The sequence below is a fragment of the Sinocyclocheilus grahami genome, unplaced genomic scaffold, assembly GCF_001515645.1.
Source record: "Sinocyclocheilus grahami isolate Dianchi unplaced genomic scaffold, SAMN03320097.WGS_v1.1 scaffold1201.1, whole genome shotgun sequence".
NCBI classification, from domain to species: Eukaryota; Metazoa; Chordata; class Actinopteri; order Cypriniformes; family Cyprinidae; genus Sinocyclocheilus; species Sinocyclocheilus grahami.
Window position 1 is genome coordinate 106,430 of NW_015506380.1, and position 21,583 is coordinate 128,012.

Below are 21,583 nucleotides of genomic sequence, written 5' to 3' on the forward strand. Positions count from 1 at the left end.
TATAATAAAAAGGACTCAGATAAACCGTATATTGCCGTAGTCGTGTGTTTATTAGTCACGTTGAATCAATGAAAGCCGTTGAATCTTCTGTTTATTCAGCTGCAGCGATATGCATTTTCTGGGTTTCTTCTGCGAGGCGTATTTGGAGTTTCCTCGCGAGAGCGCCCTCTGGTCTTCGGATGGAGATTTACTGCTGATCACAGAACCGTGCTTCACTGAAAAATATGCATGACAATCGCAGCTTCTGTCGAATCGTGATCTCGATTCCATTTCGATTTATCGTGCAGCCCTATGCACTATCCAAGTTATCTTAAACATGAGATCAGATGTGTGTTGTTTAATGCATTTGAGATTTGTGTTGTGCACTGCACATCCCTAACTAAACCTTATATCTGTTCAAATAGAATGAACGATATAAAATGTACTGCATGCTAGCTTGCTTATTGTGCCCAAAAGCAAGAGTTAAGTTACACTAACAAGAAGCCATGTTTCTAATCACAGGTCGAGAGCTGTTGTTCCAACCATGTAATTTTGCAATGCTGTTTGTGAATGTTCGTTTGAACTATGGTTTCTAAAAAACAAAAAAACAACAACAACACTGAACTATGTTAGTAAAAACTGAAATTTCAACCATACTTGGCTAAAGATGGAAAATAAAAAAAGCTTTTGGAAAATACATCCCAGACAGGTCTCCAAAAAAGAAAGCACTCTATGGAAATTCAATGGTGTTCACGTCACAACAGATATTCTGCATTTTATTATTAGCTGATTATTAGCTCCCTTTATTTTTTACACACACCTTTATTTTTTACTATTTACATTTGAGGCTTTAATGCATTTGCACTTGTCTAGTTGTGTCTGGAATGAAGTGTTTTGTGCAATTGTAATATGTCTTGAATGCATTTCATGGCATTTACACCTGTTTTCTTCATGGTCAGATATCCAACAATGACAGTAAGCATTCCACTTAAAACAGCCCATTTGCAGTGAGAGTACAATTCTGTCTTTGAGAGTAGTGGTGTGCCTTATCAACAAGAAGTTACACACTGATTTAATGATGTATAAATTCACAAAATAAATAAAAAAACTCGATCACAAGTGGGCACTACCGATGGCGTCAGAAGGGCTGGCATTCTAGACCTTGCTGGATTGAAGATGAGCAGGTTGTGGTGTCACTACACAGCGACTTCTAGTGAACAGTATTTCACATGAACATTACTAGATAATATTCCAGCAATGTTTACTAAATAATGGCTAAAGCTTTAATCTTACCATTCATAAATAGATGTGCAATTAGCTGGTTGAGGTGTGCTTGATTGGGGCTGAAGGCCGCTGCTATAGACAGATGTTAACATGAGGTGTAAATAAGCACTAAGGCTAAATGTACTGCTGTAAATCTCACAGAGATCTTTCGACTCTGTGTATCTAAGCAGTTGATGCTAGCTTTAAGCTGCAAGAGCACAGAAGGTGCATGTTCATATAATCCCACCAATCAGCAGCACAGCGCTAAATAAATATCTGCCTTCTCATTCACTCTCAATCTCCTTCCACCCAAATCCATTTTCCCTGTGGACTTTGGTCAAGGACAGAACTGTGAGCTATACGAGTCAATTACAGCAAACCAAACTCTGCTTACCCTTGCCACCTCCCATTTATAGACTGTATGAGCACATGACGTCATGCAATACTGATAAAAATATCTGACAAGCCAATACCCTCATTAGCTGCACACCAAAGAGTCTGGAAATTAAATTAATCAGAAGTGTGGCATGTGTAATTAACCTGCTCCTCTCCTCAATATGGAGACCAATTAATAGGGCCATATGTGACCCTGGAGCACAAAACCTTAATCTTAAATCGCTGGGGTATATTTGTAGCAATAGCCAAAAATACATTGTATGGGTCACAATTATTGATTTTTCTTTTATGATAAAAATCATTAGGATATTAAATAAAGGTCATGTTCCATGAAGATATTTTGTAAATTTCCTACTGTAACTATATCAAAACTTTTTTTGATATTTTTGATTAGTAATATGCATTGCTAAGAACTTAATTTGGACAACTTTAAAGGTCCCCTGAAATGTTTAGAAACACGCAGCATTACTCTATGTGAGTATGCCAGCCACAATCTCATCCATATTGCTATAAAATGTAGCATTCCGTGTAGAATTCAAATAGCTCCGATACATTTTGTGGTCTGCGCGGACTCGCACATGTGATCCGCTCCGTGCTATCGTGTCTCTGGACCGGAGCAGAGTGTGTGTGCGGTGCGGTGGTTAGCATGACACAGCGCAAAACCAGACTTCTTTTTTTCCTCAATGGAAAGCATATTTACACTGTTTGAATCGTTTCCTGTCCCCTATATAGTGCACTACGTGCCATTCACTGTACAGAAAATACTAATTCTGTGGACAAGTGACCGATTTCAGCCGCGGCTTCAGCGTCTATTTTATAGTGTAGGGGGCGGGCGCTTCGGATTCTAGAGAGCATTTGATTGGACAGAAAGTTTGATGAGAAGCTGAAGTACGATGTGACGTCAAAAAAATCATTGAGCCGTTTTGGCGGAAGTGACGAACTGCAAGCTTTGAATGCTTATATCTTCTAAATGCGAATTTTGTCAATGTTTTGGAGCACACTGCCTTATAGATAACCTTAAGACTAACATATTGATACTAACTACCCAAAAAACTTTAATTTTGATTTCATGGGGACTTTAAAGGTGATTTTCTCAATATTTAGATTTTTTTTGCACCCTCAGATTCCAGATTTTCAAATAGTTGTATCTCGACCAAATATTATCCTAACAAACCATACATCAAGGATAAGCTTATTTATCCAGCTTTCAGATGATATATAAATATCAATTTGGAAAAATTGACACTTAAGACTGCTTTTGTGGTCCAGGGTCACATATTGTTAAAGAACCAAAACAAAAAGTAAATGTAAAGGAGCACCCATAAATATAACCATTACTGGAGTGCAAGCAGAAACACATTTGTTTGTGTTTTGTTAGATTACAATTATAGACGCTTCCTCTGTATTAAATACATCCTTGCCAAAAAACGTTTCATAATATGGTGGATGAGTCACTATCAACCACAGTAAATAGATGGTGTGACATGCAGTTGAATGTCACTTTGAATTCAATTACAAATGTATTAATAATTTCTGCGTGAAAATTGTTTCTACACCCCGCTCTTATAGTGTATGATAATGATGTGCAGGTGCAGGTGGTCAGTAGTTGCGTGATTGATTCTGTGGTTGTAGATGGTGTCTTCGTGACACCCATCTAGTGTATATCAAACATTTAGTATACACTGTAAAATCTAATTAGTTGGGCTTACTTAAAAAAAGCATGCAAACCGATTGCCTTGAAAAAACTAAGTAAAGTGAAATAGCAATAGTATGTTATACTGACAGATGCTTAGTTAGTATAGTTTACTTACACGAGAGTTCTAGTAACTAAAAAAGAACTGTAGGGGGTACTTGATCCTTTCATTTAGGTTTACTCATGACTTAGTATAGCTACTCACTGACTCCCAGAGTGCATTGCGGTATGAATAAATTATACAGTTGCTTTGTTTTATAGTTGTTGATTTTATTTGACAATTTTATTTGCTGTCTTGTGTCAGTAGCAACACAACAAAAAGAGCAAATAAAATGGCTATTGTTACAAGTAATGAAAATAAATTAAATTGAATTGTTACCATTGTTGTGGTTCACGTGCTGAATGTTTAAGTCTGTGTGTGACTTTAGCATGTTACTACACACGATTTAAGAATTATATAAACCCAAAAAAAAGCATCTCGGGGTCTTGATAAAGTTGATTAATGAACACACACAATTAATGCACTAATGCTTTAATTAGAAGATAGGTCACTTTCTAAAAGCAACCTATTTATTACTTATCTTCCTTTGAAATCAAATAACTCTGACTTCATAATGCATTACTACATTAACAGGAAGATAATTATAGTAACGTAAACCAAGTTCAAAGTGCCCAACCAAAGGGGCTGCTAATCACTATAATGGGGAGTTAAAAAAAAAACACATTTTAGGAAAATCAACATCAATTTATGAAGTTAGCTTATGTGATGTTCTTTCAAATATTTCAGTTGTATTGAGAATTCAACATTCAAGATGACTTTGGGAAACGAGTGAATGCAACTAGTGAAAGATAATTGCAGACATTGAGGAAATGAGTGAAAAGTCTATTAAGACTCGTTTTCTTTTCTTCTTCTGCTGTTGTTATGTTGCACATTAGCAACATATTAGTGCACTGCTGCCTCTCATTGGTTTATTAATGTCATTGGTTCCTTTGTGGCTACTTTAATATTTTAAGTGTGTCACTCAAAACAGTAAGTAAATTGTTTTATTTGCCTTGAAAGTAGCTGTAACTTAATAAAACCTAGTAAGTATAACAACTAAGTAAAGATAACTAACTAAATCTAAGTAAGGTAAACTATTGGATTTTACAGTGTAGCACTTGATCTGGATTTGCTGGCTTCTGGAAGAATCCTCTTGACATTGTGTGTGTGTGTGTGTGTGTGTGTGTGTGTGTGTGTGTGTGTGTGGATGAAAGAGACAGAGGGGGTCAGAGAGAGATTTCCTTGTCAGCTCTGCCAAAAGCAGGTTTTTGAGCTCTTCACTTTGTGTCTGTTTGACACGCTGCTAAAGCTGCTAAAGCAGATTACTCCAAAACTCCTGCTGACTGCAAGCAAATCATCAGCAAATCAAAACACTGTTCAACTGTCTTGTTAGGGATACTAATGAATGTTGGAAGTGGACAAACGTTCAAACAGCACTGATCGCAATTACAGTAACTAAAACATGAACTGACTTCAATACATATTGACGGCATCACTTGCATCTAGAAGCACAAATTAGAGTTCACAATTAAAAAATGCAGAGCCTCTAAAGCGGAAATGTATTTATTTATTTATTGTTATTGATTGATTGATTGATTGATTGTAGCCACTCTTGAAAACTACTGGTCAGTTTAGTAGTACATATGTGACCCTGGACCACAAAACCAGTCATAAGGTTCAATTTTTCGAAATTGAGATTTATGCATCATCCGAAAGCTGAATAAATAAGCTTTCCATTGATGTGTGGTTTATTAGGAGAGGACATTTGTTAGGATAGGATATTTGGCCGAGATACAACTATTTGAAAATCTGGAATCTGAGGGTGCAAAAAAATCAAAATACTGAGAAAAACACCTTTAAATTTGTCCAAATGAAGTCCTTATCAATGCATATTACTAATCAAAAATTTAATTTTGATATATTTACAGTAGGAAATGTACAAAATATCTTCATGGAACATGATCTTTATTTAATATCTTAATGATTTTTTGCATAAAAGAAAAATCGATAATTTTGACCCATACAATGCATTTTTGGCTATGGCTACAAATATACCCCAGAGACTTAAGACTGGTTTTGTGCTCCAGGGTCACATATGTTTTAAATATAGTGAAAATAATTTTTTCTGTAACTGAAGTGCATTCAAACTCATTGCCTGTCCCGTGCTTGAGGGGCAAACCCATATAAACAGGTTACAGTATGCTGCTGTGCATCAGAAGTGTGGCTGTACGTACTGAGCTGTGATCTGGCACTGAAGTCAGCATAAAACACTCTAAAAATGCACTATAGACCTATTTATCAACACATATTTTTGCTATGTAAACTTTTATGAAGCAACTTAAAACTACCCACCCATTGCTTGAAAAAAAAAAAAAAAAGAGTTTGTTGAGCTGGATTTCAGATCCACATGCAATGCCAGGCACATGAACAGCACATTCTAGCCCGTTAGTCTGACTAAATACAGATGATTTCAACACTTTGGCTTCAACTCTGTGTAGATTAATTACAATTTTGGGTATAAATGTGATCTCCATCCTCAGGTAAATTTGACTTCATAATGATCAAGTTTGTCTCACAAAATACCAATTTAAAATTAATGTTCACTATAAAAGGAAATACTCAGTGGAACCCAGAAATCAAGCTCTGTTACAAAGCAGAAGCACTGTGTGTATGTTCATCATCCTGAAATGTAACACAACATAAGCTGAGTTAACATCATAGGACGCAAATAACACTTTATGCAAATATTGCATAGCAAATTGTATTATCAGCATAACAGTTTGAATTATAAAATAATTAATGAGTTTTTAAATGAATGATCTTGCTTCTGTTTCTAGCTTCTAAGAGGCTGCTGGAGTGACATTTAAGGACTGCTTAACTAGACACAAAGAATCAATCTGCTTCCTGCCCTCATGAGCGCAAGATGATAAATTACCCAGCGAGGACCTCTGATCCCTTGTTAGCTTTGGGGCTGAAAAGACTGTCTGCTAATATAAGATGGGAAAACCTTGTAGAAGAAGCATTTTGACAGAGGTAAGACTTTGAATACATTTCTGTGATACTAGTTTTAATAAAATGAGAGTGCAAGCAGCAAGCTTTTAATCCCTAATGACAAAACTGAAAAAAAGACCTTAATAAAATATGGATTTAAACAATACCGTATACTGACATGTTCATCATATCTGCTGAGTTGTTGTAAATGACTATTGTGCTGTATCTGAAATGTGAAATACTCGTGTTTGGTGTTTTTATGATGAGTGTATACACCATGTCCTTAATTTGACCTGAAGTGTGAGATGCAAGTGGCTTGACACATTTTCCTCGAAACCAGTTTAGAAAATGAATAAATGCAATTCATTGAGATGACTGAATGTCACATGACGTCTCAGTCCACGGTTGAGGGAGTATGACTAGCACGACTTCTGCAGATGTTACACCATCTGTCAGTCAGAGGAACATCTGTTGCTCTCTCAAATCTCGTGGGATCTTCAGTTGTGTTTATAGAAGTAACCTGACCTCAGATAACTGCTTATCTTCAGTGAAGACATGCTATGATGTTCATGTGTGAAACATAGATCAATAGAAGAATGATGAGAAATAGTGGTGTTGAGATCTCTGATTTTTGGTTGCAGACTCCAAATCTGAGCTCTGTTTGAGACCTCAAAAGGAGAAATATGAGATCACTGTGTTTTCCTCAGTTACTTTGTATGTCTTTGATGATTGGGTTAAATGGGAAGTCAAACTGCACACAAACATGTGCTTTAACGTTTGAGTGGTCACACTTGGGATCGGCCCCAGAACAACTGATTGTCTGTTCAATTGATAAAACTATTGAAGAACTGACCTGTGACCTTGTTTACTGCCACTGTTCATGTGTGCTCTGTTCCAGTCACAGTGTCATTCCCTGTTGAGGCCTTCTGAGAATTTGATCCATCTCGAAGCACCAGCTTTCCTCTCCTACCATTTAATGGTGAACTGTTAACGACAGTTCAGGTGTTTTTGTTACTGGATTTAGTCAATGAATTCAGTTAAGATTGTTGATTAAGTACTGTACATGTCTTTTATGTCTGAAACATTTAAATAATATTATACATCTATATTTTTTTCTCATATAGCTGACCTACATGCCACTTAATCAATTAAAGTGGTCATATGATGCGATTTAAATTTTTCCTTTCTCTTTGGAGTGTTACAAGCTCTTGGTGCATAAAGAAGATCTGTAAAGTTACAAAGACTAAAGTCTCAAATCCAAAGAGATATTCTTTATAAAAGTTCAGAGTCAGCCACACCTACCTAAAACGGCTCGTTCTAACACGCCCCCACATATCTACGTCACGATGTGGGAAGATTTGCATAACGCCGCCCAAATGTTCACGCAAAGAAAGAAGGTGTAACTTTTATTCTCGCTGTAGTATTGTTGCCGCCGCCATGTCGTGAAGGCGCTGTGTGCTTCGTTGTGAAAGCAAAACTACTTTGTTTGGTCTTCCAAAAGAGGACGATATCCGCTTCGTCATTCCTGGAGCTGATCCGTGCTGGTCGCTGAGGAAATACATCAACTTCACGCTGTGGATCACCAGATCGGCTTTCACCGTGGACGAAGCGAGTCCAACCCGGGGTCGTCACATGTGGTTGCCGCAAGCCCGCCGGACGCTCCTTCGTCGAATCCGCCAGCCGCCGCTCACTCTAGCCCTCCGGCCGTTCCTCACTCTAGCCCGCCATGTGGGACGCTGTGTTTCGTTGTGAAAGCCGTATAATCCGTAATTATGTCCCCACTGGATGCAACAAATGCCTGGTTTATAATGGGTTTTAATGTTTTTGTCTCGTCGCTCCGGCCGGACAGGGCATCACAGTATGGTAAGGGGCGTAGCATTTCCGTCACACACTTGAGGTATTCAGCCAATCACAACGCACTGGATAGCTGGCCAATCAGACCACACCTCGCTTTTCAGACCGATGAGCTTTATAAAAATCGACGCGTTTCAGAAAGGCGGGGCATAAAGGAGCAACAATAATGTACAGTATGTGGAAAATAATGTGTTTATTTAACCTTAAACCGCATAAACACATTTCATTACATCAAATACACAAAATAATGTTTTTTTTAGCAACATCATATGACCTCTTTAACAACTTTTCATGTAGAATTTTCACATTGCTTTTATTTACTGACATTTCAGTCTTGTCACTCTCCTGTGTCCTTGTGTTTGGTTATACATTGCATGAAATCTTAATTCTTTCTTTTTTAGTTTTCTTTTCAGACGCCTGTAAAAAGTTAGTCATACCTCCCTATGACGCTATCTTTTCTCATTATGTATCAGCAAAGTTTCATCTCTCTCTTTCTTTAGAAGTCAGATCAAACTAGACCACAAAAGCACATCTTCTACCTCTCATGATCATTTACATAATCGTCTCACCGATACACGTCTCACACACAGCGTGTATCATATCTTCAGTCGGGCCATCACACATATTCATATTAAAAACCTGCCCTGGCGACAGGGAAATAATCCGCCACTGACATCAGGGGTTCCCTGGTTTTTTGGTTGTTCCTAAGCTGCAGTGAAGTTTAATTAGTGGAGTGAGATATCTACTCTTAATTAACTTCAGCAGGAAACAGCCGCTCAGTTCCAGACCTGAGCTCTGTCTCCATAATAAGCCCATCTGTTTAAAAAAATACATAATGATCAAACATCTAACCAGAGTTCCACCGAAACTGAAATCAAGAAAAGTTAGCAGCGGAGAGAAGGTAGAGAAGAAACACCCCCCTGTTAAACAGAAACTTAAATGGGCTCTGTGACCGCTAAACGAATTTTGACCATATCAAGGTTATTGGAGAATAACATAAACTTTCTGTTTTGTAGCAAGAGCAAGAATATGATTCATGAAATGTGCATCAAGGGAAAATAAAACAGAGTGTTAAGAATTAAATGAAATGCTCTTGGGGCTAGAGCTGTTTCACTAACAGCTGATGCATGACTGTTGCTCCTCAGAGTCTTTTTATTGCTTTTGCTTTTATGCATTATGTACAAATAGTGTTAGTACTGCATGTGGCTCATAGTAAAGTTTTATCACAACCAAAATAACTTTCTCTCTCTGTAATCCACTTTTGAATGTGCAAAAGGGATTTCATTGTGCCCGAAAATGTCTCCATCCCCCAAACATTTCTGTGTTGAAATACACCTTTGCATAAGCTCAACTGTTTCCAATGCATTCTGTGACATTCACATGACCCTCGACAATTTATCTAGTGCATCTCTCATATTCACTATTAACTAAGAGTCTTCCCGTCAATAAACTGCTAATTTGCTGCTTATCAATAGTTAGTGAATTAATTAAGTTTAGGTATGAGGTAGGATTAAGGGGCCTAACATCTGATCATGCAGATTAAGGCATTAATATGTGCGTTATAAGAACTAATAAGCAGCCAATATGCATGCTAATAAGCAACTAGTTTATAGTGAAAATTGATCCCTAATCTAAAGTAATTCCTTAGTTAGAAATGACGTCAGTGTTTGCATCCATGTGTCATGTGTACTGTATATGTTTGCAATATGTTACAGCACACATATGTCCGTCTGAAACATGCCACAACCACAGAACAGCTGTACTGTTCCCCTCAGATCTGCAATCTATGCATATGCTTAAGTCTCTTAACCCTGATTTACTAAAGGTAAAGGATTTTGCTCTCAATTTCGCTAAATTGATAGTATTGTGTAATTTTATTGAACGTTATGTGAAAATGAAAGTAATCAGTATATAAATTAATATGCTGAATTATGTTAACTGTGGATGTAGTGATGGGGAATGATGAACGTATGATGGTCTTTCCATTAGACAGTGGACCTTTCATTAGACAGTGCACCTGTGAACTTGAAATAATCTAATATTATTAGGAACACGTATAATGGTCTTTTCATTAGACAGTGGACCTTTCATTAGACAGTAAACATGAACTTGAAATAATCGAATATTATTAGGAGCAGGTGGATGGATTTGACGCACACCTCCTCATGTGACCACTACCAACCAATGAAATAAAAGCTTTTTTTAAAAATGGCTGATCGGACCACATTCCACCATTAAAAAACAGACTTTGGAATGATTGAAACAATTGTGCCAAATCAGGTATCTATAACCAATAAAAAACAACCGGAACAAAGAAAAAACTGAAAATGACTAAATTTGGAGAGAACAAAGGGTATATAATATGAGCTGACAAACAAAGACTTTGGAATGATTTGGAATGCTGTGACTGTCTTCCCGGCTTTGTTTCTTTGTTAAATAAAGTCTTATTTTGACATCTGGAACTCTGCTTCTCCACTTCATTGGCCGCACCCAAGAAAAATCCACAACAATAGCAGGAACAAAATGTTTTTTTTTTCTTACTAAATTTGTTATTTGAGGTGTGCCTTCAAATACACACAAGATAAAGTCCAGTCCCACAGATAATAGATGAAATATCAGCCACAGAGTGATTTACCAATCCTAAAAGTAATTTCAGAAATGGCAACTACCAAATGCTGGCCAAATCACAGAGATGCCAATTCGCACGGGACTAATATTATCACAGGACCTCGGTGTTCGGCGAAATATGGTAGGTCATTTGCGGAGGAATTTTTACTTTACAAATAACAGGCATTGCCGATTCGCACGGGATTAAAATCACAGACAACCTCCGCAATTATTACAAATGACTGGAGGTCACCAGGTAATACTAATCCCGTGTGAATAGGGCTTTAGAAGAAGATCATAACTTTAACAAACTAATTTTGCCACAATAAGTATAAACACAATTCTAAATAAAATAAATAAAATTGAGTTTACTGAGAGCTGGAAGTGGCTAAAATTTGGTACATTTATCACACACAAAAAGCAATTATTGGACATAATTTGAACTGCTCAAGCAATTAGTACCCTTTGTTTGGGATCTTAGCACTTCAAGCTTTAGTCGCTTAGCTGGCGATAAGTATCAGCCACACTCTGCAGTTCAGAGGAAACGTGTCTAAAACTACACAGCCTCTCATTCCAAACGTTGGCCCATCTACAAATGTGAGATTTAAAGGACTGAGATGGACCCTCACTGCAGGACTAACTTCAGTTGTTTGTAAGCGTGGCATGAGAAAAGCTCATGCTGTTATTTTAAGATACGCCTTCAGCGATCAACCAAATCCCACTGGGTGTTTATCAGTCAGTGATGAACCAAATCCCATCAGCGCCCCATCCTCATAGCAAAGCAGTGCAAGAGAAAGCTTTCACTACAATTATGTATATAATTATATAATAAAAGTTTATTTTCTTACTTGTTCTGTTTTCTTATAATTCATATAATCTTTTTTTTCTTTTCTTTTCTTAATACAATTTCTAATTTTAAATATAATTTTTAAGTCATAATGAAGCACAAAGGGAAACAGAGACGGATGATACAGCTTCTGTTAAAAATGATGACTGGATAACAACATCCAAAACACACATGCATGTTGTTACAAATCCTATCCATGGACTTCCATCCGATCGCCATCATATTGACTCTCTCACTACACAGACTGTTACACGTCACCATGGACTACATTTCCCATGATCCATTGCACTGATTGCACACAGCTGTAACCAATCACACACACACACACACACACACACACACACACACACACACTATATTACACTCACTCAGATTCTTCTCAAACTAGTGGTAGCACATTACGGAGCAAGTTTCCTGCCCTAGTTTCTAGTCCTTAGTTCCTAGTCATAGTCTTTTCTTGCCTGCTTTCCCGTGTTACCTGATTCTTGCCTGTTTATCTTGGATTAACCCTTTGCCTCTCTGTTTCGGACTGTGTTTGCACCTCGCCTGGACTATTGCTTGTGTTATTGGATTTCCCCTCTTGTCAAGCCCTCTGGATAACGTTTGCTGTCGACCGACTCACGCCCGTTTTGGATTACTCTTTTGTCTTGCCCTCAACATACCTGTTTGCCATTGTCAGAACCTTGCCTGTTTTATGACCACGCCTTTAAATAAAAGCTTTGCAGATGGATCCTCACGTCTCATGTCTCGTTCGCCCCGTAACACATGTAATACACTGATTCAGAAAGCAAAGTGACAGGTGCTCCACAGACTTTGGAAAAAGGATTTTCTGTGGACTTAGCCAATAGTTTTGTCTTGTATTTGGCAGAAGGGAATTGGAAGCCCTAAACGTTTGATAGACACATCAAGTCTTGCAAAATCCAGATTTTCAGGACTTTTCCGTAATAAATTTGATGATCTCACAACTCAGTCAATAGAGTGCTGACATACTAATCATTCATAAAGCATGTCTGCTTATTTAAACGGTGCTCTTATATTGTGTTGTTACATGGACTCCCAGTCCACTTGTGCTGACAAAATGCCAAGGTTGCAAAGACATGGCCTGACAGCTGGGAGAGACATCAAGTGTGTGTCTGTGTGTCATCAGTCCACCATACACACACCTTGTGTATTTTAGATGATCTAACCAACATATTTACATCAGTGCATCCATGTGGTTATTAAAATTCCTGCACACACAAATAACCCTAAAATTCTCACGAGCTGCCTGCATGTAATCCTCCATAGTATATATCCATAGATATAAATACATCTGAGCCCACGTTTGTGGATGTGTGTGTGTGTGTGTGTGTGTGTGTGTGCGTGTGTGTTTGCGTGTGCGGTTTAAACACAATGCAGGGGCCACAGTGTACATGATAGTGAATGTATTGTGCCACAGCTGATTCTTTTCTCAGGATATAACATCAAACATTACCCCACATTAAATCCAGAAAGAGAAATAGGGGGAAAGAGGGAGGAGAGATGCAGTGAAGCAGATAAAGACAGATACAGAGAAATGAAAGAGCATGAGAAAGAGAGAGAGAGAGTATGGAAATTACTTGTGTTCTTGCTGCATAGAACTGACATCAAAGCAAAGTGACAGGTACAGTTGCGCAGAGCAGCGAATGCCCTGGGTGAAATCTGACACACAAATCTCATTTCGCACCCCGCTCTGTCCATCTCTCACGGATTCATCGGTACGTCAGCTAGCGGCACACATTCAGAGCATGCTAAATATTATATTCCCTTTCCTTGTAAATGCAAACCCCACCACCAACAGCCATTAGACTTCTCTAGAGATCATTTCTTCTGCAGCTTTACCTTCAATTGATCAAAGCACAGGCCAATTCACACATGATGAGCAAAGTGTACATATGCAGCAAAAAAGAGCAACAGTAGTATGTGGTCTTTAGCTCAGGTCTGTCCTTTATATTAAGTCTAGAGGATTTTATTTCAAGAGTCCACTTTAGACATTCTACCAACTATAAGTAATGTTGCAACTACATTTCAACTAACTCTCATTAGAGTATTAGTAGACTCTTTGGTTAGGGTTAGTAGAATAAGTTGACATGTATTTGGCAGACAGCAGATATTAAGAAACTAATACTCTAATGGCTGCTACTTGACGTGTAGCTGCAAAATTGGTAGACTTATACTGTAGTTCAGTGGTTCCCAACCCTGGTCCTGGAGGCACCCCAACACTGCATGTTTTGCATGTCTCCTTAATCAAACACACCTGATTCAGATCATCAGCTCATTAGCAGAGACTCCAAGACCTGAAATTGGTGTGTCAGAAAAAGGAGACATGCAAAATGTGCAGTGTTGGGGTGCCTCCAGGACCAGGGTTGGGAACCACTGCTGTAGTTAATAGAATGTCTAAAGTGGACTATTGCAATAAAGTGTAACCAAATCCTCTATACTTACATTGAAAGTAACCAACCCAAGAAACTAACCCTAAACCAAATCCTGAACCTATTCCTATAGTACATTTTGTTCATATATTACTCTGTACTTACATTGTAATTACAAGTAACAAAGACACCTTAAAATAATGTGTAACCAGCACCATTAATGATCCTGCTGATGTAAATTGGTCAAGAGAAGATGCACAGGAAGTAAAAGAAATGATGACAGCGTGTCTGTAGATAGCCACACTTCACAGTCAGAAGGGTTCAAGATTCAATGAATCTCTGTAATGGTTTGAAGAAAGATCTGCCGGGAGACGTATGAGGAACTGGCTTTTGAACACGGCAATTTAACATAAATCAGTCCTTTCTCCTATGACTGGAAAAACAAAAATATGCAAAAAGTATACATGCATCATACATTTATCATGGTGCTCACAATTTCTGTCCTTTCTCATCTATCAATAAATAGCGCCCCTGTCCCTGCTGTTTTAGCAAGAAAGATTTATACTGTCAAGCTTGACAAAAAACCCCAAATAAAATAGTTTTTCCTTGTGCGCAATATTTCGTACAAACAGTAGGACATTTTATAGTATACAATAGCTCTGTGTGAAGAATAACAGACCACTTCATATATTCATTAAATATCTTCCTCTCTAGTGTAGTGCATCACTGATGTCGCTCCTCACAAACCTCTATTTCTGAATCCAGGAAAACCTGGATATTGAAGATGCCATGAATGTGATTTAAGAGCTATGACAAAAGGGAATAGCATCTTTATTCTTTAGGGAATTATCACTGAATAACAATTTCCATCTTTATTTGTGTTTGTCACTCACATAAAGCTCCTCATATGACTTCAGAAGATGTGGAATACAATGCTTCCATTGTATGGATTACTTTTATCATGTTTTCACACTGGTTCTGTGATGCATGAAAGAAGACAAATGGTTTAAAACATCATTTTAGGGAGTAAAGCATGATATTTCTAATGGCTAAACATCATCAACCCCTTAAAACTGACTTTTATTAGAATTACAAAGGCTCAACCCTAAAAACAGACCACATATTGTCGGGTAATGCTTTATGATCATAATGCCAAGCTCAGAATTGGATGATCTGTGGATGACGCAAATCTGACATCAGTGTAATTAAGGCGAAAAGCATTAAGACAGTGCTGTCCTCGGAGCAACAGTTACTTTATGTGCCTTTATGAATGTGTATGCCTCTTCAGCTCAATTTTCACATTTTGTCACAGTCCATAAGTTTACTTTTTGTTTCACAAACTCTTAAAGTCGCAGTGCTTAAATTGCACAGTTTGTCACTAACAGCCATGTATAGACACTCTGTGTGCTCACAGGACGTGTGGAGGGGCTTGCTAGAGGTATTTATAGCCAGACTTTACATTCTCCCATCACTAGACTGGGTGGACCATCAACACATGTGACAGCACACAGTGTAACTCAGGGTTTCCCGACCCCGCTTAAACTTTTCCTAATCAAACACACCTGATTCATGTCATTAGTAGAGACTGCAAGGCCTGAAATGGATGGGTCAGATAAGAGAGACCTCCAAAATGTGTATTTCTGATGAGGTTAGGAACCACTTGTGTAACTGACCGCCACATGTTTGTTACATAATTCATCTGATCTGTTTCTTAACAGATGAACTCTGTACATGAATGAACAAATAACATATTCCATATTCATGACGTTCACTTTCATCTCCAAAAATATCACTAATATTAACTATAAGTAATAAACTAGCAAAAAAAAAAAAAAACATTGCAAAGCAATATACAAGTTTGTCACATTGATAAAAACCATAAAATCTATAAAAGAGGTCTTTAAGAGGTTTACTTTCCCGCTTTTTTCCATTTTTTTTCCATTTTGAAAATAATAAAAAAAATATATATGAAAAAAATAATAAGTAAAAATATATATCATATAAACAAAAACATACAAAATAGACCTTAAACAGACTGTGCTGCACACAAGCATGACGGCACATGAAACAGTTATACGATTGTAACTGCTATTCTTACCTTACAGAGAGACTTTGGTGGTGGTCCTTATGTCCGATGCCAGTTTATGGAAAAATCTGAAGTCTGTGAGCCATCAGCCTTGAACAAACAAGTTTGTTTTGGAGGATGAGGATGAGGAGAGAGGAGAAGGTCGAAAAGTCATTGTGCGGGAGCTAACGCTAACTCTGCCTGCTGCTGCGACGGGAAACATACTGAGAGACACAAATCACAGCGGTGCTATGAAAGATTCACTCTCTCACTCTCTCCTGCTATCCCCCACCCTCTGTCTGTTCCTATCCTTCCCTCTCTCCTCCTCCTGTTCTTGTAACTAACACTGCTCTTTGTGTGTGACTGTCTGTGATTGTCACATGTCTAATGCCTCTCATTCACCTCCTCTCTGTCAGTCTATTATAGGGCTTGCATGACTGCTTGTTTTTTTATAGTTGACTAGTCGCTCAGACAAGTACAGTAAATGAGCCACAGTATGGCATGCAGCTTCAGTGATCTTTGCTGTTTCTGTCAGGTCGGGCACTGTGTTGAGAGTGTGTGAGTGGAGAAAACATCCACAGCGCTGAGATGATACACTTGAGAAATCAAAGTGTGGATGTTTCCATTAACTGTGTCCTAACTTATAGTTTCTATCAGCCTCTGGGCGACGCTTGATTATTATTTTCTGGGTGGTTTGCAAGAATTCTGGCTTCTGTGTGAACTCTCCAAATAAACTCAGGCCCCCTTACATGTCGCTCTCTTTCTATACAGTATGAATAGGGTTCAGTTTATTTTCACATTTGTGAACCTGGAGCACAAAACCAATTTTAAGTAGCACAGGTATATTTGCAGCAATAGCCAAAAGTGCATTGCATGGGTCAAAAATATATATTTTTCTTTTATGCCAAAAATCATTAGGATATTAAGTAAAGATCATGTTCCATGAAGATATTTAGTAAATTTCCTACCGTAAATATCAAAACGTAATTTTTGATTAGTAATATGCATTGCTAAGAACTTAATTTGGACAACTTTAAAGGCGATTTTCTCAATATTTGATTTTTTTTTGCACCCTCAGATTCCAGATTTTCAAATAGTTGCATCTCAGCCAAATGCTGTCCTATCCTAACAAATCATACATAAATGGAAAGCTTATTTATTCATTATTTATTATGATGTTTAAATTTCGATCAAAATGAACCCTTATGATTGATTTTGTGGTCACAAATTTGGTTAATTGCAATGGAATTTCCCTTTAACTTGTGTCATCTGAATCCACTGGGAAGCTGTTCTTTTCAGTGTTATAGTAGTATATCATTGATATACTATTATCCACCTTAAATTTAAATGCAGATGTAAGACTTCCAGTTCATTAGCCACTGTAGGGAAATAATGAGAAGAATAACAAAGTGCAGTAAACTATTTGCAGTGCAAACTGGTGTGTTTTTTTTGCAATATCAAGCAGCAAAATGAGCTGTTTTTTACAGCTAAAAATAGCTGGACGTGGATGAGACCAGAAGCCAGACCCATAGAATTTACAAATGGCCGCACCCATTCTTATGGGAAAAATAAGGTGGATAGTTTTTATTATTATTTTGTATTATATTGTATTTTGAAAATATTTTGTCTTTTCTTTTGAATTTTAAAGTTTTAGAAGTTTTGTTGTTTGTTTTGGCAATTTTATTATGCAACAAAATTATCTCTATTAAGAATTTCAGTCAGGTTTCAGGCACAGAAACTGCACTTGTTATATAGAACAAACCTATCGAGGGCTGAGAACCAGAAGGGCATAAGTGACATTTTGGGTGAAATGGAGCGATATATACTGTATATCAAATGAAAGTTCTTGATGAGCTCTTTTTTACTACCAAAAGGACTACAAGTGAATTCTTAATAATTCTGGAGTTATTCATTAGAAACCAAAAGACTTAACTCAGAACATACTAAGCCAGTTGGTGCCAAAAGGGCGTAACTGCAATTATCACCAGTAAAATATGGAGTGCCACATGGATCTGTCTTAGATCCTCTGCTATTTTCAGTATACATGTTGCCCCTTGGTAATATTATTAGAAAATACGGGATTAGTTTCCACAGTTATGCTGATGATACTCAACTATATATCTCAACAAGACCAGATGAAACTTATAAATTATCTAAGCTAACAGAGTGTGTTAAAAATGTAAAAGAATGGATTACCAATAATTTTCTCTTATTAAATTCGGATAAGACATGTATGTTATATTTGCAGCAGCAGTATTTCTTACATGCTCACAGCAGCATGTTGTGGATATATTGGCAGTAGCAAGTCTCGGTACTCAGCAGCAGCAGCAGCGTAGCAGATATATTCCGCCAAACCAAATACATTAACATTGTCATGTACATTCCCATGCCAATCCCTCCGAGAGTTGTCATGCCAGAAATATACTAAAATGTATTTGAAATACATTTATTTCATGCTAAGTATACTACAAATACATTTACATATTGATGTGCTTAATAAAAATACCTTGCAATTGTACTTTTAGTATACTAAACTGGTATACTTAAAGTCTGCTAAATTGGAAAAAAATTAAATTTTGTGCTTAATGCACTTTAATTGTAAGAAAGTAGTGCTGAAGTCTAGCTAAATATATAATGAAGTATATTTAATTGTACTAAAGTGAAACTATTTCAAGCATACTTAAGGTACACTTTAAATATCTTGCATTTAAAGACCAATATTATTCAAAGATCTATGGTATATTCAATATTCAATTATTCAAACTATGGTAAATTTTTGTATTGGCCCTCCTGTAAAGTTGGTGAAATGTCACTTATGCCCTTCTGGTTCACACCCCTCTTTAACCTCTAGAAATCCACAACATCAGTCTACACCTGGGCAGTATTAGGCCTTTAAAGTGCCACATACTTTAGGTAACCCAATTTCACAGAAGGACTTTTTCCACAAAGAACCTTTAACTCTATTGCACAAAAGCTTCTTTGTAGGGTGACAAAAAAATGGCGAAAACAAAATGCTTATTTTGCACTCTTAAAAATAAAGGTGCCAAAAGTGCACCATTTAAAATATTTTAGAAGAATGTCCAATCCTGCTCCTGGAAGGCCAATGTCCTTCAGAGTTTAGCTCCAACCTGTTCTAGCACACCTGCATGAAAAATTATATTAGTGAACCCAAAGAACTTGAACAACTGGTTCAGGTGTATTTAATTGGAGTTGAAGCTAAACTATGCAAGACAATGGTCCTCCAGAAGCAGAATTGAACACTCATGTCAGAAGAACCATTTTAGGTTCCCTAGATAACCTTTCAGTGGACCGCTCTTAAAATAACCTTTTTTTTCTTTCTGTGAAGACATTTTAATAATCAGAAGAGCCTTTAGAGTCCCTGTAAAAAAACTTTTGTGCAATAAAGAGTTTCCATGGTTTTTACTTCGTTCAAGTAGCACGCTTGGCCAGTTAGAGAGAGAAACTAGTAGCCAGACAACAAAGAAGAAACCAATCCTGAGTGACAACGTCACTACATACATTTTACCAGCATGGTCGTGCCGAACTAAGCGTTTCTTACTGTTCTTAGAACCATCCAGCCCGACGGTAAAAAAAGTGCATATTGTTGCCAATAAAGTACCTTAGTTTTTAAGAGTGTATGACGTCGCTGTAAGAAACCCTTTTGGATACCTTTATTTTTAGGAGTATATGCAATGATCAGAGCTGCTATACAAATGAACTTGAATTGAATTTAATTATGTCTATATAGTTTTCTATTATGTTTTAGCTTTTCCTTTTAGTTATTTTAGTACTTCAACTAAACGAAAATGAGAAATGTTGCCTTAGCAACTAGCGTAAATAAAATAAGTTTTTATATTTTATTTCAGATTGTTTATTTCAAATAATTTCATTTTTTATAGTTTTCGTTTTACAATATAAACAATAATTCTAATAATAATAAAGATTATTTATTTATTTATTATTTATTTATTCATTCATTCATTTATTTTTCTATGTAAAAATTTTATTTAATTAAATTTTTCAGTTTTTGCTTTGGGCATTTTGCCTTTGAACAGTATAGAGAGTGGGTATGAAGCAAAGTAAGAGAGAGAAGGAGATGAAATCAGAAAGGACCACTAGCCCGGGGACACCCAAAACACTGCATGTCAGAGCACTTCTCCGAAGGCTATTGGCTTTGGCCACTGGGAAGCAGCTGATGGATAGATGAATTTTCCTCCAGGTGTTGCATGTATAGAACAAACCTATCGAGGGCTGAGAACCAGAAGGGCATAAGTGACATTTTGGGTGAAATGGAGAGATATATACTGTATATCAAATGAAAGTTCTTGATGAGCTCTTTTTTACTACCAAAAGGACTACAAGTGAATTCTTAATAATTCTGGAGTTATTCATTAGAAACCAAAAGACTTAACTCAGAACATACTAAGCCAGTTGGTGCCAAAAGGGCGTAACTGCACTTATGCCCCTTTGGCACTGAGAAATGTACTGTGGGTAAAGCTTGTGGATAGCACTTGAGTCAAAATGGCTGACACCACATGTAACCAGATAGGTCAACCATGAGAAGAAAACAGTTTTTTTCTGACAAGATCAAGCTCCTAGATCCATGACAAGGCCAGCGCGATGGAAATATGGTCTTGAACTCAGGACAACTTGAGGTTGAGTCCAAACTTGAGTACTTCAACGCTGCTGTCCAGTACAGGGGTGTTGGAGGGGATGATGGTGTTTGAGATACCCGTCACAACACATTTAATAAAGCATCACTACATCCAAAATCAAATACTTGCCTAGTATTAGAAAAACAGTACACTAAAAGAGTAGTCTTAATTCGCAGTATATGAAAAGCAGTAGGCAAAAATACCTCTATTCTGAAGTGTGAGTTCAGTGGACACTTTACTATCCCATGAAGCCACAGGAAAGAGGATTTATGAATGGCATTGTAGGGACACAACTAACAATGGTAGGTCAAGAGACGTAACACATCCAAATTTCATTCATTGTTTTATTCATATAAGTTCAAATTTAAATGTAGTACGCCATTTCAGATGCACCTCATACCCTATAATTCTGCTGAATGTGCACAGCTAGTCTACCACATGGTTTAAGTGGACAGATACATTCTGCTGTAGTTTCCACTGGAATTCCCATCACAGAAGCATATCTGTTTTGACAGCATATAAGTCAACTCTATCCAGTTAAAAACGTTTTGATATTTTCATCTGCTGGCTTTGCGTTGGATTTAAAACAGTATCAAGGTGCAGACCACTTTTGTTGATGGGTACAGCAATGGAAAACTTGTTTGGTGGGGTTTTTTGGTATCAAATATGGCAGTTTCCAGATGCCAAAAGAGACAGTGATCGCTTCTTTACAGCTCTGAAATTGTGGATGACTGTTATCCACACATCTTGGCCCTGACTCATATCAATCTGGAGGTCATCCTGTTGGTCAGTATTAGGACTTT

The 21,583-nt window shown here is 37.3% G+C and overlaps 1 protein-coding gene across 1 annotated transcript in view; it reads right to left on the reverse strand.

The window, feature by feature from the left end:
• LOC107567959 (opsin-5-like) overlaps positions 1 to 16,335 on the reverse strand; it is a 51,576-nt gene extending 35,241 nt beyond the window's left edge. The window contains exon 1 of the mRNA XM_016253777.1: positions 16,159 to 16,335. The gene's annotated coding sequence lies outside the window, so the exon portion shown is untranslated. The remainder of the gene's footprint in view (positions 1 to 16,158) is intronic.
• Between the last annotated feature and the right edge of the window lie 5,248 nt (positions 16,336 to 21,583).